Genomic DNA, 13,388 nt, shown 5'->3' with positions numbered 1-13,388 from the left:
GGATTTGTTACCTGATTTTGAAGTCCTGTCAATGGAATGGCAATCCTCACGGCAATCCTCACCCCTTTATGCCAGCAGCACACCTGAGACAACCTGGATTTGTGGATTGAGATCCAGGGGTATCTGCACGGTAATGGACAAGAAAGTGATGTTTCTTAGGTGGAAGGCTTCCAGACTCAACTGTGCCCCAAAATTTCTGGGGTTTATAGTTAGTACTGGCCATTCATTCATGACCCTCAACTTCCCCATTTGACCATTCTATCTTTTTAAGAAGTGCTTCACCTAATCTCTCTCCTAAGTACACAGGAGTCCAATAGCTGAAAACCTGTACATCTTTTCTCCTATCCTGGCCTTATGCCACCAATGCACACACTTCAGCACCTTGTTAGGAGCCACCCGGAAGCACAGCATGGGCAGCCTCTGACCCTCTGTCTCCACAATACTGGTGTTGGCTGGCCAGCAACCTTCATAGGTGTGAGAGTTGCAATGCAATCAACAGATTCAGGATCTAGGGGGACCATTTGAAAAAAACCTCTTCAGGGGTGTCTGTCCACAGGAGCCCAGAGCAGTCTAAGTGGAACTGGGAGCTTGGTCCACACAATGGGGCAAGCCACATTTTTCAAACATTTTGGCTTCAGAAGGTACTCCACTGAATACACAAGATCACAAAAGGCCAGCAGAGGAATTCCAGCTCTGATATAGCTGAGAGATGCCCCTGCAAGCTGCAGGGAGGTACCCATGTACAGTAGCAGCCAGCCAAGACTAGAGCTCCCAAAGTGGACATAAAAAGAGACTACATTCTCTTACAATAGCTGATTGGTGGGCCAGGAGAAGAAATTGCACTCAGATGATCTTGCTTCACCCTTTTGACATCCCATGTGCCTTTACATCTCACCCATTCAAAATGGAAAATAATATATAGAGACCTGGGATCTTACATCTAACAGTCTGTATGGGTCTTGAGTGATCCTGCCTGCATTGCATTTAGAGTCATTTGTATTAGGAGGAAAAAAACCATATGGTAATTTGAACAATTTATATCATTAGTATAAATAAAAAGCTATTAAATATAATAGGATCAGAGTAATGGGTTGGCTAATAGAATTAAAAAAAAGTATAGGAACAGCAGATACAGAAAGCAGCCACTACTTTTATGGCTGAGATAGAGGGGCAAAGGAGGAATGCCCCATCCCCCCAAAGCTGATATGCAGACCTTTCGAGAGAGGGCATGGCCATGGCTCACTGCATGGCAGAGAACTCACTGGGGTGGTGTGCTGGTGAAGCTGCTGGAGATCCACATTCTAGGGTGCTGGGGAAAATCTGTTCATGGGGATATGTATTGCCAGAGAAATTCTCCTACAAAACCACTCAAAGAGAGTGCTGCAGAAAGCTCCTGGCCTCTTTGTGCTCCTGACTACCAGGCACGGAGTAACTGGTGTGCTGTGAGTAAGCACACCAGAACCAGAAAAGAAAATATCCTCCCCCTTGTAATGTCTCTCCAACATCCTCAAAGCTCAATGTCATGCTAATTGGCAAGGGAAAAACTATTGAAAGGTGCCAGCCCAGTTTTTGCAGAAGCGATGAAGGATGAGTATGGAGCTAAGAGGCAACCAATAGCACAGATCACCTATGCTGATGACTCCCAAATTTATATCCCTGCCCAGCAGACATCTTTCCTCAGCCTTGAATTATATACCCAATGACCTATTAAATATTGCTACTTCAGTATAAATAAGCCATCTCAAACTTAATATATCCTAATGGAATTCTCTGTTTCCTCTTCCCACCTCAAACATTTTTCCCATTCCATATTCCCTCAGTCCTCAAAACCTGAGAGTCACCATTGACTCCTTTCCTCACCTTCTACTTGCAATCCATCTTCAAGATGTATCTTGAAAACATTCACAGATTTGTCCAAATCTCCATCCTCTCTCACCCTCCATTACTACAAAGTCCTCTTGGCTCAATTTGGCCTCTGATTACCCCCTTTAAATATTCTGCAGAATAGTTCTTTGAAAGGGTTGATTAGATTCTACAATATGACTACTTAAAACCATTGCTTTTAGAACGAAATAAAAAAGACCACGTTTGGTCTGGTTCCTGGCCAACTCTCCAGTCTCATCACACCACCATACTCCTTGCTTCCCATCCTCCACCCTGGCCTTCTTTCAGTTCCTGCCTCCAGTTTTTGTGATCCATATTCCCTCTGCCTGGGATGCCCTTTCCCCAGCTCTTCTCATTCATGACTGGCTCATTTTCATATTTTATGTTCTAGCTCAAATGTCACATAATTAGTGAGACCTCTGACCACGCCATCTAATGTATACTCCCATTACTGTCTATCACATCACCCTGTTTATTTCCTTTATAACATGTATTATCAATAGTAATTATCTTGTTTGCTATATCTCTTTTTCCTTTCAAATAAGCTCCATAAGGACAGAGATTCTGCCTCTATTGTTCACAACTATATCCCAGTGCTTAGAGCAGTATCTGGAAAAGATGTGCCCAGTCAAAATCTGTCAAGGGATCTGTCTGGTATATGGACAGGAGACCTCTTAGGGCATCTTAGTACACCATACCCTGTGATTAAAGTCAATGGGAAACTACAGCAACCCAATCCAGGCAGGACTACTAATGGCTTAGACCTTTCATGAATTAGAGTCTGGATCATCCCCACAGGTAAAGGGATTAAGTATGAAAGATTAAGTATGATTTAAGGAGATGCATATGAGTGCCTAGGTGACAAGAGGTCGGTTGTAATGGTTAATTTAATATCTCAACTTTGTTGGGCCACAGTGCTCTGATATTTGGTCAGACATTCTGGATGTTTCCATAATGGTGTTTTTGGATGACATTTACATTCAGATCAGTGGACTTAGTAAAGCAGATTGCCCTCCATAATGTGGGTGAATCCCATCCAATCAGTTGAAGGCCTGAATAGAAGGAAAGGCTGACCTTGCCCAAGCATGAGGAAATTCTGATAAGAGGCTGCTTTAAGGCTTCATCTGTGACATTGGCTCTTCCTGGTCCATCAGCTGACTACCTTTGGGCTTGTGCTGCAACTCTTTCCTGAGCCTCCCGCCTATTAGCCTCCCCTATGAAGGTTTTAGACTCACCAAGCCTCCGCTGTGATGTGACCCAATTCCTTAAACTAATTCTCTTCCTATATATACTATATCTATCTGTCCTAGGATGGGTATATCTATCTCTTTGTATATATCTATATTCTAGAAAGAAATTTATAACGTCCTAGGAGAATACATATCTATAATTCTCCTAGGAGAATACATATCTATAATTAAGTCTGAAGATAGCATACATGTTCTGCCACTTGTACTATTCTCATTTAATATTATCTTTGGGGGATCTGTCCATTTCAGCGAGCTGCTCCTCCCCCTTTTAAACTCGATAATGTTCCACTTAAAGTGTGTTCCACTAAAGAACTTTTAAAAATAATTTCGCTGCCCTTTGAGATACACATGCATCTATTTATTGACAAATTAATAAGCTTTTCTATCCCACATTTAGGCAAATACAGTCCTCGATTCTCTTATTCTTGATATAAGACTACTTGGAAACATAAGAAAAAAATAAAAGATGGAGAAAAAAATAAAAGGTCTTGGGTTTTAGCTGATTGATTCTATGTTAATAGGTTTGGGCCTTGGTTGCCTATAAAATTGTTTCAGTAAGAGAATGTAGTCCTTTTCTTATCAGAATGATCTGTTTTCCCTGATTGTTGATCCTAAAGAAAGTGGCTTAAATTATGTGGTTCCTGAACTGCTTGTCACTTGGGAACCTTGTAATCTGATAAACCCTTCTGCTATAACTATTATCATCCCCTTGAGTCCATTCCTGAGGCTTTCCCCCAGATTGCCTCATTCTTAGGCAACCTTTATCCATTGGAACAGAGATAGCCTTTGCCAGTTCTAGGATTACACTGCCGTTAGCAAAACCAGAGAAGAGTGAATCACTTTCCTGAAAGCTAGAGGACTTATGGGTAACTTTGATGCATTTGTTGTGGCCAGGGGAACAGCAGAGCACATATGAGCCAAGGGATAGGGTCATCAATGGCTGAACTATGTGGACCAATAATGTAGGAAGGTGTGGTTCCCAAAAGAGAAGCTAGGGAGACAAAAACATGCATCCTCTGCTAGTTGTATAAAACTGTATGCTCTCTGTTCAATGACAGACATTAGTCATGGCCACATTATATGAGTTTAGCACAGATGCCTAGCTGTTGTTAGGGTGTGGAAGTCTTACTCTGCAAAATTAAGAAAAAAGTATTTTCCTTTGTGGGGTGAAGTTAAAAAAAGGAATTTTAACTCCTTTTCTCTTTAACATATGTAAAATGGTTTGATACTGGTTTTTGATTAACTAAGAAATATACCCTGTTATATAGCAAGTAGAAAAATTCTCCTCCTCTATGATAATGATGTGATTTTACTATCACAAACCAGGTAAGCCTCATCAAGAAAGATTTTTTAAATATAATTTTTGCTAGAAATAATGGCACAGGATTATACAAAGCTAAAATTTCTGTCTTAGGCCACATTATCAAAATTTGATATGATGGTATAATTTGAGCACCAAAATAATTATAATGATCTGTAACCTGCCAAATAACAAAAATACATAAATTTATGTTGACACAAATAAATAATATAATAAAAGAAGTAGAAAGGAAACTTTGTTAGAGTAAAATGTCAGCTAATAAATATAGAATGAATGCTGAGACTAGAAAATCTTCAGTGGCAAACATCATAATTATAGCTGGTTTAGGTAAGACTCATCAATGGGTTCTAAAACTAATGGATGAAATTTTGAAGAAAAAGAGGATATTGGAGATGGATTAAAGACAGCGTGAGAGGTGAGACAGAGGCTTCCTTCTAAAACCGCATATAATACGAAAATATAAATAATACAACTAATCCTGAAAGGGCAACAGGAAAGAGGACTGCTCCAGACTGCATACACCTGGACAACAGAGCAGACCTCACAGAACAGGGTAACGTACCAAAGCTGTGGTCCAGTGGGACCCAAGCCCTTCCCACACCCCAGCTCACTGATGGCAGGAAGAGAAACAGAACAGGGAGGGAATGGAGGCCTGGCTGTTGAGTACCTAACACTGGAGATCTGCTCTAGGAGCACAAACCTACATTTCATGGTGCTTGCATGGTACTCTCATGATTAGGGGGTTGGAAAGCTAAGAAAGGCAGAATTCCTGGAGAGACTGAGATTCCAGCTGCATGCAGAAAGCAGGGATCCATATCTGGCTGCTCTGGGACAAAAAAAAAGGCAGGCAGTCTGAAAGACTTTCTAACAAGGAAGCCCTAAGCAAGAGGGATGCTAAAGGGGCAAGGATTTCACAGAGCTTATTGCTCAGGAGAAAGAACAGGTAGACAAAATTGTCCAGGTGCATTCTGCCCAGCAGGTTGAGACCTTTCATGATCGTCAGGTGCTACAGCTCCCTGGCTGGCTACCAGCTACAAGGACCCCCCTCCATGATATGCAGCCTACTGCGACTTTCTCCCGACCAGCCCCAACTGGCTCGCAAACCAGAAAACCCCACCCTTGCATTAGGCCAGCCAGAGGGAACATCTGTCTACAGCAACTACAAATGCAAAGCATAGAGGCTTATACCTGTGTGCTCTGCCCATGGGTTCAGGAAGTGCAGACAAGCATAGCAGCCAGGAAGCAGGAAACAGCTATTTCCATCCCCGAGGCACCAATACCACTCACCTATGACCCTGACATGGCTTCAGGGGCTGAGCAGCTCCAGGGAGTACAGCTTCTGGACACTATAGGGCGCCATATACAAATATGAAATGCCAAAGGAACCTGGTTCAAAGAAAAATTATGAATACAACTCCTGAGAAAGATTTAAATGACATTGACCTCATCAATCGCCTTGAAAGGGAGTTCAAAATAAAAATCATTAACATACTCATGGAGGTACGGAAAGATTCAAGAACTCAGGAATGAATTGGGTCAGAGATCAAATCGTTCAAGAGTACAATGGAGGGTATTAAAAGCATATTATATATGGTGGAGGAGACCATAAATCAAAAAGAAACTACAGAAGTGAAATAGAGAGAAGCTGAGGCAGAGAAAGAAATAAGGATCTCTAAGAATGAAAGAATGAAAGAATTGAGTGAACATTCTAAAGGGAACAATATTCGCATTATAGGGGTACCAGAGGAAGAAGAAAAAGAAAAAGGAATAGAAAGTGTCTTTGAGGAGGTAATTGCTGAAAAATTCCCCAATCTGGGGAAGGAGATAGACTCTCAGGCCATGGAAATGCACAGATCTCCCAATACAAGGGACCTAAGGAAGACAACACCAATACATACGGTAATTAAATGGGAAAGATCAAGCATAAGGACAGAATATTAAAAGCAGCCAGAGAGGAACCTTTGGTAACCAAGAATCTAAAGCATGAAATGGCAATAAGTACATACCTATCAATAGTCAACCTAAATGTAAATGTAATGAATGCACCAATCAAAAGACATAGAGTCACTGAATGGATAAAAAAACAAGACCCATCTATCTGCTGCTCACAAGAGACTCACCTCAAACCCAAAGACATGCACAGACTAACAGTCAAGGGATGGAAAAAGATATTTCATGCAAACAATAGGGAGAAAAAAGCAGGTGTCGCAGTACTAGTATCAGACAAAATAGACTTCAAAACAAAGAAAGTAACAAGAGATAAAGAAAGATATTACATAATGATAAAGGGCTCAGTCCAACAAGAGGATATAACCATTCTAAATATATATGCACCCAACACAGGAGCACCAGCATATGTGAAACAAATACTAACAGAACTAAAGGAGGAAATAGAATGCAATGCATTCACTTTAGGAGAATTCAACCCACCATTCACTCCAAAGGACAGGTCAACCAGACAGAAAATAATTAAGGACACGGAGGCACTGAAAAACACACTAGAACAGATGGACCTAATAGACATCTATAGAACTCTACACCCAAAAGCAGCAGGATACACATTCTTCTCAAGTGCACATGGAACATACTCTAGAATAGACCACATACTAGGCAGCAAAAACAGCCTCTGTAAATTCAAAAAGATTGAAATTCTACCAACCAACTATTCAGACCACAAAGGTATAAAGCTGGAAATAAATTGTACAAAGAAAGCAAAAAGGCTCACAAACACATGAAGGCTTAACAACACGCCTCTAAATAGTCAATGGATCAATGACCAAATTAAAACAGAGATCAAGCAATATATGGAAGTAAATGACAACAAAAACACAAAGCCCCAACTTCTGTGAGATGCAGCGAAAGCAGTCTTAAGAGGAAACTATATAGCAATCCAGGCATATTTAAAGAAGGAAGAAAAAACCCAAATGAATAGCCTAACATCACAATTATCAAAATTGGAAAAAGAAGAACAAATGAGGCCAAAAGTCAGCAGAAGGAGGGACATAATAAAGATCAGAGAAGAAATAAACAAAATTGAGAAAAATAAAACAGTAGAAAAGAATCAATGAAACTAAGAGCTGGTTCTTTGAGAGAATAAACAAAATAGATAAGCGTCTAGCCAGACTTATTAAGAGAAAAAGAGAATCAACACACATCAACAGAATCAGAAACGAGAAAGGAAACATCATGACGGACCCAACAGAAATACAAAGAATTATTAGAGACTACTATGAAAACCTATATGCGAAGAAGCTGGAAAACCTACAAGAAATGAACAACTTCCTAGAAAAATACAACCTTCCAAGACTGACCAAGGAAGAAACACAAAATCTAAACAAACCAATTACGAGCAAAGAAATTGAAGTGGTAATAAAACAACTACCCAAGAAAAAAAAACCCAGGCCAGAGGGATTTACCTCGGAATGTTATCAGACATACAGAGGAGACATAATACCCATTCTCCTTAAACTTTTCCAAAAAACAGAAGAGGAGGGAATACTCCCAAACTCATTCTATGAAACCAGCATCACCCTAATACCAAAACCAGGCAAAGACCCCACCAAAAAAGAAAATTACAGACCAATATCCCTGATGAACATAGATGCAAAAATACTCAATAAAATGTTAGCAAACTGAATTCAAAAATATGTCATAAGGATCATACACCACGACCAAGTGGGATTCATCCCAGGAATACAAGGATGGTACAACATTTGAAAATCCATCAACATCATCCACCACATAAACAAAAAGAAAGACAAAAACCACATGATCATCTCCATAGATGCTGAAAGAGCATTCGACAAAATTCAACATCCATTCATGATAAAAACTCTCAGCAAAATGGGTATAGAGGGCAAGTACCTCAACATAATAAAGGCCATATATGATAAACCCACAGCCAACATCATACTGTACAGTGAGAAGCTGAAAGCTCTTCCTCTGAGATCGGGAACAAGACAAGGATGCCCACTCTCCCCAGTGTTATTTAACATAGTACTGGAGGTCCTGGCCATGGCAATTAGACAAAACAAAGAAATACAAGGAATCCAGATTGGTAAAGAAGTTAAACTGTCGCTATTTGCAGATGACACGATATTGTACATAAAAAACCATAAGACTCCACTCCAAAACTACTAGAACTGATATCAGAATACAGCAAAGTTGTAGGATACAAAATTAACATACAGAAATCTGTGGCTTTCCTATACATTAACAATGAACCAATAGAAAGAGAAATCAGGAAAACAATTCCATTCACAATTGCATCAAAAAGAATAAAATACCGAGAAATAAACCTAACCAAAGAAGTGAAAGACCCTGAAAACTACAAGACACTCTTAAGAGAAATTAAAGAGGACACTAACAAATGGAAACTCATCCCATGTTCTTGGCTAGGAAGAATTAATATCGTAAAAATGGCCATCCTGCCCAAAGCAATATACAGATTTGATGCAATCCCTATGAAATTACCAACAACATTCTTCAATGAACTGGAACAAATAGGTCAAAAATTCATATGGAAACACCAAAGACCCCGAATAGCTGAAACAATCCTGAGAAGGAAGAATAAAGTGGGGGGATCTCATTCCCGAACTTCAAGCTCTACTACAAAGCCATAGTAATCAAGACAATTTGGTACTGGCACAGGAACAGACCCATAGACCAGTGGAACCGATTAGAGACTCCAGACATAAACCCAAACATATATGGTCATTTAATATTTGATAAAGGAGCCATGGACATACAATGGGAAAATGACAGTCTCTTCAATAGATGGTGCTGCCAAACTGGACAGCTACATGTAAGAGAATGAGACTGGACCACTGTCTAACCCCATACACAAAAGTAAATTCAAAAGAAACCAAAGAGCTGAATGTAAGTCATGAAACCATAAAACTCTTAGAAAAAAACATACGCAAAAATCTCTCGGACATAAACATCAGTGACTTCTTCATGAATATATCTCCCCAGGCAAGGAAAACAAAAGCAAAAATGAAGAAGTGGGACTATATCAAGCTGAAAAGCTTCTGCACAGCAAAGGACACCATCAATAGAACAAAAAGGTACCCTACAGTATGGGAGAATATATTCGTAAATGACAGATCTGATAAAGGCTTGACATCCAAAATATATAAAGAGCTCACGCACCTCAACAAACAAAAAAGCAAATAATCCAATTAAAAAATGGGCAGAGGAGCTGAACAGACAGTTCTCCAAAGAAGAAATTAAGATGGCCAACAGACACATGAAAAGATGCTCCACATCACTAGTTATCAGATAAATGCAAATTCAAACCACAATGAGACATCACCTCACACCAGTAAGGATGGCTACCATCCGAAAGACAAACAACAACAAATGTTGGTGAGGTTGTGGAGAAAGGGGAACCCTCCTACACTGCTAGTAGGAATGTAAATTAGTTCAACCATTGTGGAAAGCAGTATGGAGGTTCATCAAAATGCTCAAAATACCATTTGACCCAGGAATTCCACTTTTAGGAATTTACCCTAAGAATGTAACAGCCCAGTTTGAAAAAGACAGATGCACGCATATGTTTACCACAGCACTATTTACAATACCCAAGAAATGGAAGCAACCTAAGTGTCCATCTGTAGATGAATGGATAAAGAAGATGTGGTACATATACATAATGGAATATTATTCAGCCATAAGAAGATAACAAATCCTATCATTTGCAACAATATGGATGGAGCTAGAGGGTATTATGCTCAGTGAAATAAGCCAAGCAGAGAAGGACAAATACTAAATGATTTCACTCATCTGTGGAGTATCAGAACAAAAGAAAAACTGAAGGAATAAAACAGCAGCAGAATCACTGAACCCAAAAATGGACTAACAGTTACCAAAGGGAAAGGGAGTGGGGAGAATGGGAGGGTAGGGATGGATAAGGGCGGGGAAGACAGGGGGCCTTACAATTAGCATGTATAATTGGGGAGTGGGGGAAAGGGGAGGTCTGTGCAACACAGAGAAGACAAGTAGTGATTCTACAACATCTTACTATGCTGATGGACAGTGACTGTAATGCGGTTTGTGGGGGGTACTTGGGGTAGGGGGGAGCCTAGGAAACATAATGTTCTTCATGTAATTGTACATTAATGATAATAAAATTTTTAAAAAAGTAAAAAAAAAAAAAAGCCGCCAGAGAGAGAAATATCACATACAAGGGAAAGCCTGTCAGGCAATCAACAGACTTCTCAGCAGAAACCTTACAGGACAGAAGGGAGTGATATGATGTATTTAATGCAATGAAGCAGAAGGGCCTTGAACCAAGAATACATTATCCAGCAAGATTAACATTTAAATTTGAAGGAGCAATTAAACAATTTCCCAATAAGCAAAAGCTAAATTTACCTCCCACAAATCATCTCTACAGTGTATTTTGGAGGGTCTGCTATAGATGGTAGTGTTCCTAAGGTTTAATAGCTGTAACCAGAGGTAATAAAACCACAGTAAATAAATTAGAACAGCTAATTACTATGCAAATGTAAAATCAAATTAACTATCCCCAAAGTCAATCAAGGGATAGATAACGAGTATAGAATATGGTACCTAATATACAAGAATGGAGGAGGAAGAAGAAGGAGGAGAGAAAATAAAGAACCTTTAGATTTTGTTTATAACAGAATATTAAGTGAGTTAAGTTAGACTCTTAGATAGTAAGGAAGTTAACCTTGAACCTTTGGTAACCATGAATCTAAAGCCTGCAATGGCCATAAGTACATACCTATGGATAATCACCCTAAATATAAATGGACGGAATGCACCAATCAAAAGACATAGAGTCACTGAATGGATAAAAAAACAAGACCCATCTATATGCTGCCTACAAGAGACTCACTACAAACTGAAAGACATGCAGAGACTAAAAGTGAAGGGATGAAAAAAGATATTTCATGCAACTAATAGGGAGAAAAAAGCAGGAATTGAAGAACTTGTATCAGACAAAATAGACTTCAAAACAAAGAAAGCCACAAGAGACAAAGAAGGACATTACATAATAATAAAAGGGTCAATCCAACAAGAATATATAACCATTATAAATATCTATGCACCCAATTCAGGAGCACCTACATATGTGAAACAAATACTAACAGAATTAAAAGGGGAAATAGAATGCAATGCATTCATTCTAGGAGACTTCAACACTCCATTCACTCTGAAGTATGCGTCAACCAGACAGAAAATAAGTAAGGAGAGAGAAGTTGTGAACAACACATTAGAACCAGATGGGCCTAACAGACATGTACAGAACTCTACACACAAAAGCAGCAGAATACAAATTCTTCTCAAGTGCACAGGGTACATTTTCAAGAATAGATCATATACTAGGCCACAAAAGCAGCCTCGGTAAATACAAAAAGATTGAAATTGTACCAACCAGTTTCTCAGACCACAAAGGTATGAAACTAGAAATAAATTTTGCAAAGAAAATTAAAACCCCCACAAACACATGGAGGCTTCACAACATGCTCCTAAATCACCAATGGATCAATGACCAAATAAAAAGAGATCAAGCAATACATGGAGACAAATGACAACAATAATTTAACACTGCAAAATCTGTGGGATGCAGCAAAGGCTGTGGTAAGAGGAAAGTATGTCACAATACAGGCCTACCTCAGGAAAGAAGAACAATCTTATATGAGCAGTTGAAACTCAGAATTAAAGAAACTAGAAAAGAAGAACAAATGAGACTGAAAGTCAGTAGAAGGAGGGACATAATAAAGATTAAAGCAGACATAAAGAAAATTGAGAAGAATAAAATGAAAGAATCAATGAAAGGAAGAGCTGGTTCTTCGAGAATATAAACAAAATAGATATACCCCTAGCCAGATTTATCAAGAAAAAAAGTCTACACACATAAACAGAATCAGAAATGAGAAAGAAAAAATCTCTATGGTCACTGCAGAAATACAAAGAATTATTAGAAAATACTATGAAAATTTATATGCTAACAAACTGGATGATCTAGAAGAAATGGACAACTTTCTCAAAAACTACAACCTTCCAAGGCTAACCCAGAAAGAAACAGAAAATCTGAAAAGACCAATTACCAGCAAGAAAATTGAACTGGTATAAAAATCAAATGAATATTCATATTTGACCTGATTGTTTATAGTTCATAATGCATGATCAAAACCGAAAGTTTCTGTGATGACTGCCCTTGTACTGTTCACCATGTAAGAACTTATTCACTATGTGAGAATTTGTTCACCATGTAAGAACTTGTTCGCTATGCTTCGGAAGATTGGAGACTGATGAGAATTAGGCTTGGGGTGGATTAATGATTGTGCATTGAGCATTGACTCCCCTATACAGAATTTTATTGTTAACAACCATTTGATCAATAAATATGAGAGATGCCCTCTCAAAAAAAAAAAAGAAAAAAAAATTGAACTGGTAATCAAAAAACTACCTATGACCAAAACTGAATCCGATGGATTCACTGCTGAATTTTATGAAACATTTAGTGAAGACCTAATACCCATCCTCTGTAAAGTTTTCCAAAGAGTAGAAGAGGGAATACTTCCAAACTCATTCTATGAGGCCAGCATCACTCTAATACCAAAACCAAGCAAAAACAACACAAAAAAAGAAAATTACAGACCAATATCCCTGATAAACATACATGCAAAAATACTCCACAAAAAATTAGCAAACTGAATTCAAAAATACATCAAAAAGATCACCCATCATGATCAAGTAGGATTTATTCCAGGAATGCAAGGATGGTACAACATTCAAAAATCCATCAACATCAACCACCAAATCAACAAAAAGGACAAAAACCACATGATCATCACCAAAGATGCTGAAAAAGCATTTGAAAAAATTCAACATCCATTCATGATAAAAACCTCAACATAATAAAGGCCATACATGAGAAACCGGCGGCCAACATCATACTT

The 13,388-nt window shown here is 38.8% G+C and overlaps 1 long non-coding RNA gene across 3 annotated transcripts in view; it reads right to left on the bottom strand.

Moving 5' to 3' along the window:
* LOC108392742 (uncharacterized) overlaps positions 1-13,388 on the bottom strand; it is a 31,683-nt gene that overhangs the window by 4,782 nt on the left and 13,513 nt on the right. For all 3 annotated transcript variants that reach the window (XR_005057061.2, XR_001852100.3, XR_005057060.2), the window contains exons 3-4: positions 5,743-5,841; positions 12-123 (exon numbers count right to left, since the gene is read on the bottom strand). This is a non-coding gene — a long non-coding RNA (uncharacterized lncRNA). The remainder of the gene's footprint in view (positions 1-11; positions 124-5,742; positions 5,842-13,388) is intronic.

The sequence above is a fragment of the Manis javanica genome, chromosome 10, assembly GCF_040802235.1.
Source record: "Manis javanica isolate MJ-LG chromosome 10, MJ_LKY, whole genome shotgun sequence".
NCBI lineage: Eukaryota > Metazoa > Chordata > Mammalia > Pholidota > Manidae > Manis > Manis javanica.
Note: the sequence above shows the minus strand (reverse complement) of the source record. Positions and strands in the feature narration are given on the sequence as shown.